We start from the raw sequence: 6,000 nt of genomic DNA on the forward strand, positions 1-6,000 counted from the left end.
ATTTAGCTCATGAGTAGTATTTGATTTTTTCTATTTAAGCGGAACCACTATCCATTTATTTAAATGTTAAAAAAGGAAAGAAAAAGAGACAAAGACATTATTTCCAGTTGCCCCATTCAAACTTTTCTCTTATCTGATCTGAGACCTTCAAGGGAAAATGGATTTAAAACAACTCTTTTGTGAAAGTAATTGGTAAACTGGTCTGAATTTCACAGCTGTTCTCAGGAGCTCTCTGAACACTGTCTGAAAATGAAATTGGATGTTAAGGATATTGCCTATAAAGGAATCATCTGAATTTTGTCACTGGACTTATGTGACTTAATTAATTTTTTTGGCAAGGTGTTAGCTGATGTAGAATCATTTGTAATGTTGATGTTTTTGTTTTCACAAGCCTATAAAAACCTACAATCCAGGTAGCTTAAATCGCTTAAATCAAAGGCATTAGGCATCCCCTTCTGAGGATGGTGTGTATGTTAAATGTCTATACTCATACACTAGATCAAATTTCATAATTAGCAAGATCCAATATGTTTTGGGAAATATACTCACTTAGAAGGGTGTACAGAAGCTTGCAAAAATATATTCCTTGTCTATATGTTTAAAGACTGCCACAGTGAGCAAAAAACTCCAAATATGGAAGTTTAAAGGAAATCCTGTCTCTACTCTTCCCTGTTAAGACCAGCCTGTTCACAGTATGGCCAGAACAGCCAGCATGCCTGAGGTGGCTGATGTTCACAGGTGAGTGTCACTGGCAGGAAACCTTCAGGTGAACAGGGATACTTGAGCCCCACTCTTGATGTGAGGAGGGACCCAAGTACTCCAATTACTACTGTTGAGAGAAAAAATAGGGTACAACAAACAGCATTTCGCTGGTCCCTGAGGGGTGCTCCTTGCAAGGATATTCTCAATTCTTATTGATGTCTTCATAAAGCTGATGTCTTTATAATGCTTCAGGAGTCTCAGAGGATGTTGGGAAAATTGCCTTGCTTCCACTTTCTGGAACTGGTAACACTGTATTCCTTGGCAAAAAGCATTTTTATTTCTTTTCTTCTTTTTTTAATCTCTTATGGACAGAAACAAATGCTCATATGAGATCCTAGGGAATCACAGCCCTTAACATCTATAATTTCTGTGGATTGCTAACACTGTTTACACTTACAACAAGGATGGGAATTTTGGAGAGAAGGCTCAGCTAGCACCATGCAAGAGCAGCAAAAAATTATACAAATCTGCTCTGCGAGCGTCCTGTAAAGCACTAAGAGTTGTTGATACTAAGAGCCTTGCTGACTGCTGGCTCCAGGACACTCAGCTCTGCCTTTGTGCAACATGGCTCTTTTTGGTGTAGTTGCTGGTGTTTTTTCATTTGGGCTTTTTTATTTTCTCAGGATAGATTCTTTCCCAAGTTCTCTAAAATAATTTCTTCTAGCTCTCTAAAATGGTCTGAAAAGCACTAGCCAAAGACAGTGTAAAGAAGACAGTGGAAGCACAGTAGTTCTGCATGCTGTTTAGTAAAATGAGGAAAGACAGCTCTGTTGCTAGAGTGCTCACAGCATTTGAAAAAGTCTTCTCAAAGTACCTTAGTCTCAAGAGATATACCCCTAGGCTACTGTGAACTAGTACCGTACCTGATCCACCTTTATCATGGATCTCTGTATTACAGACATGAATATTTTAAAATTGTCGCTCCTCAAGAAATTGAGCACAGCCTGTCCCAGCGTTTATCAGATCACAGCAATAGCATGTGTTTGCTGGATGCAATATAATTCTAGGTTTTAAATTAAGTATACCCACTGTGGGAGATAACCCATAGCAACAACAGCTTTTGATAGGGAATGGTGTTTGCCTTTGGAAAATTACAGACTTTGTTCAGCTTTTTTTCAAATCACATTGTGAAAATAGTAAACATTCCCATTTAAAAATACCTTCACTCCTTTACTGCCTAACTCATTCTCACTGTACTCTTTTTTGTTGGATATCGATTGTATACTTTATATAGAAAGCTGTGCTCTTCAGGAGAGGAAGCAATTTGCAATTACATATTCGTCATAAGAAAAATATTAGAGTGATAATGGTTCCTATATTTAAATTGTGAAATAATTTGTTTGTGAGATTAAAAAAATCCCCATAACAATGCCAAAGGCAGAACATTTCCAAAGAATCTCTCTAATAACCCGACTGTAAAACTGAGGGATGCTAACACTTGACAGTTATCGTTATCTCAGGCTGGGTGTATAGAACCTTGGTTAACTATAAGGAATAACGACAACTCCAAACATGTGCGCTCTCTTTCCAATTCTCTCCATGCTGTTGAGGGTTGAATATTTGTAGTGAGACTCTTTCCCTTTCTCATATAGTTACACTTAAAATACTCCAGGACACAGTTTGGAACGTGTAACATTTCAGAACCTGCATTTGCCTTGTGCAGTGGGCAGTGGTGGTGCTACAGGCTCAACCCCAATCACATCCCACACTGTCTTCTGCTGCCAGAGAACCAAAGTTTTCTCTCATGTCTCTAGAGAACTATGTTGCCTTCTTTATTCTTCCATCAAGTGCACTGTTTCTTACAAAAATGCAACATCTATTTTGGATAACAATATTAAAAATGAATAAAGATATAGCATTTGAAGTTCTTCTGGTTTTCCCAGCATTAATAGTAGCAGATGGTGGAAATCAATTTGTTATTAATTTACTTTCATGTCAAACACTCAATATAATTAAGCAAAGTGTCATCTAAATTCTGATTACTTACTTTCAAATTAAAATGATATGTAAAACAGACTCCTAATTATCACGCTAATACCTATGAAATGCTGTTTTCAGTTTCCAAGCTTCATAGGCCTTTTAGTATAAGACTTCAAAGTCTCCTGGGAGGAATTATGGGTAGGAAGGTCAGGACTTAAAGCTAGATTTGTTTAATACTATCCTTCATGTGGGAGTGCTCATTTCAGTTGTTAATTCCCTTTGCTAAATTTCACACATGCAACAAAGCATGACTATCAGTGTTATATTTGGGTACCATTTGCTCCAGCTGCATACACATAAAAAAAAAAGTGGTATTCTCCCTGATACTTATAGAAATTACCCAAGTGCATCACAAACGTGATTTAAAACCTTAACACAGTACATATCTCTACTTATATTTAGAAAAAAACTTACTTGTGTTAGTGTTAATTAAAGCCAAATTAGAAGAAGAGAAAAACAAATCTGACTGAGGAAAACATCATCATGCATGCCATTTGCTTTGTAATTGTGCACATACCTAATTACCCTTCCATAGAGATGAAACATCAGAGAGGACTCTCAAGCCCTTTTCCTTATTATCTATTTAGTACAACAGTTTTCCTCTACAAGCTATCGCATCCAACCTTGTTTTCAATGTTTCAAGTTACTCAAAATTCCTCTTCTTTTTTTCCCCCTGGGGAAAACTCTGTTTAATCTTTTGCAGACTGACCATGAAAATGTTTCCAGATACTCACCCAGCCTTTTTCACTCCTACAAGTCATCCAGTCCCTCCTATGTCTGCTGCAGGACTTCAAAATAGGATTATTATATGTGGTTTACAGCCTGCAAACTGGATATAGGATTAGCCATTTTAGCTTGATCCTACCCGATAAACTGTGAAATAGTAACAGGAGAAGAAACCTTTTTCCAAGCTTTAATTTTCCACATAAGAAATGTACCTTTAGAAATATTGTTGCCTCAAGTAACAGGAGAAAATCACAATTGCTGTGAGTGGGAGGGAGGATGATCCATGCAAAAATTCTTTCTCGTTAACATTTCTCACAAAGGTTTGAAAATCAGCCTCAGATGAAGAACAAGGAAGAAAATCAAGGATCAGTGCAAGGATCAGCAAGGCTATCACTATACTTCATTAGCAGAAAATACATGTGCTTCTGTAGCATAGCAAAAAGCAACCCACAGGCAGAAGCTCTTTTCAACAAGAGGAAGAAATAAGGAGATGCCACGTTTTAAGAAAACCAACCATATAGGGCTTTGACCTGCCTGCAGTGGGAGGCTGAGAGCAACCTATGTAGATGGTACAGAAGCAGCTCTGGAAAAATTTTCTCGAATATCTCACACAGTGTTGGGTGATTTGCTTTTATACAGCTGGTACCTGGGACTCCTGACAGTCCTACATTCAAAAAAATCAAAAGAACTTAGCTTCTACTTTGGAGATTAAATAATTTCATTTTTGTCATTAGCAAAGTTACAACCTCAGTGTACTGTGGTAAAAGCTATGCCGGAGGCTACCAAGAGTCCACCACACATCCTGTATATTGTAGTGCAGCTTATACAGGGGCAGATCAGCAGATGGAAGGCTCAGAGCACATCACATCCAGGCATCTTCGCTATCTCCTTCCAGGCTTTTATAAATGACTCTCAGCAAAACAAACCAAGTTTATTTTAAACCAATCTATAGTCAAACAAAAATAAAACAGAGCCTGCATTTCTTCAGTACCATGAAAATGATTCACATAAGGACAATGCTTTTTATTAGAGATGTTAACATTAAATATAAAAAATATATGATGGACTCGGGAATGGGACCAAAATACCTCTCTGTCAGAGCAATAGATTTCTAGGCAATGAAGACCAGTATTACATCTCCAACTTGCCTTTGTTTGGGAAGGCACTTGCACAAAGAGATCAAACTGATCACAGTACTCAGAAGTGGAGAAGAACATCAGGTCAAAGGTATTACTTAAATGACATAGAATGACTGAAATCAATGACTACTTGAAATCAAATGACATTGAAAAGATGGATATGCTTTTGAGAGCTAGATGTGGTTGTGCAAATTCACGTTATGTGTGAGAAGCTGTATAAGTATTGTGATACAGTGGCCCTGCCAACCCATGAATGGTTCTCAAATATCTGACCATTGAATACAAACTGGATGAAAATACAATATATATTCTTCACGTCCACTGTTTGTCAACAAGATAGAAATGGAAACAGACATATGACATCATACTTTAATTGAAAACATAACGGTACTTGCCTTGAAGGAACTCTGTTGTTTAGTAAATATAGGAATATCTCAATATCTTGTGATAAAAGTTCCATTATGTAGCTGCTGAAAAAGAAAACATGACAGAAAAAAATAATGTCTCTGTGAGATAAGAAGCATCCTTGTTTGTTCATGTTGTCTTTTGTCTGTACCATTCATTCTAGGGGTTGAGGAGATTGATAAAAAAATCCAGGCAAAACTTGTTGTAGCAATTTAGGAAATAACAAAATGTGCTAGTCCACTCTGTGCTTTGGCTGTGCTAACAGCTCTCTAGCACAAAGCTGGTAGGACAGAAGTGTTTGCTCAGAAATTCAGTGCAAAACCGGTCATCTTAAGCTGAGTTCTGGATACTAAACTTCGCCTTCGGTCTTGTGGGTTAATATGTATCCCTGGCTCCACAGTAGGGCTGGACTGACGTGGTGGGGGAAGATGGAAAGAAGAAATAAGTCACCTTCCACTGCATTCCTCTTTCTACAGAAAGAAGGGGATGAGAAGGATGAATGGTGGCCCAAAATACAGATAACTGAAGCACCAGAACTTAGAACTGCAAATGACCAAACTTGATCAGATTTGCAGGATTGTCAGCAAGTGTCACGCATTGAGGCATGGTCTTAAACACATATTTGCTCAGACATAAAAATCTTTCATTGTCTGGAATAAATTATTGTCTGTGAAGAAAGAAAAATGCGAAATCTCATTATAGAAACATAATAATGTAAATCTCTAAGTAGGGCAGGAGCAGGGGAAATAATACACCATAGGAAAAATGGGGGAATAATATATGAAGAAAAGGTCATGGTCAAGGTTTTATTCAGTGTCTTGCCTTTTAAAATTATGAATGGAATTTAAAATTATTTATAAGCATACACAGTTTTGTTGAAAGGGTTTAAGGAGAAAACAGGTTTGAGGAAAAAATTTGGGGGAAGAAAATTAGAAGGAATGTGTGATAAGAGAAGACATGTCACAAGTAACAGAGAGCAGACAGGGCA

Source organism: Corapipo altera, unplaced genomic scaffold (assembly GCF_003945725.1).
Source record: "Corapipo altera isolate COAL_440 unplaced genomic scaffold, ASM394572v1 24b, whole genome shotgun sequence".
NCBI lineage: Eukaryota > Metazoa > Chordata > Aves > Passeriformes > Pipridae > Corapipo > Corapipo altera.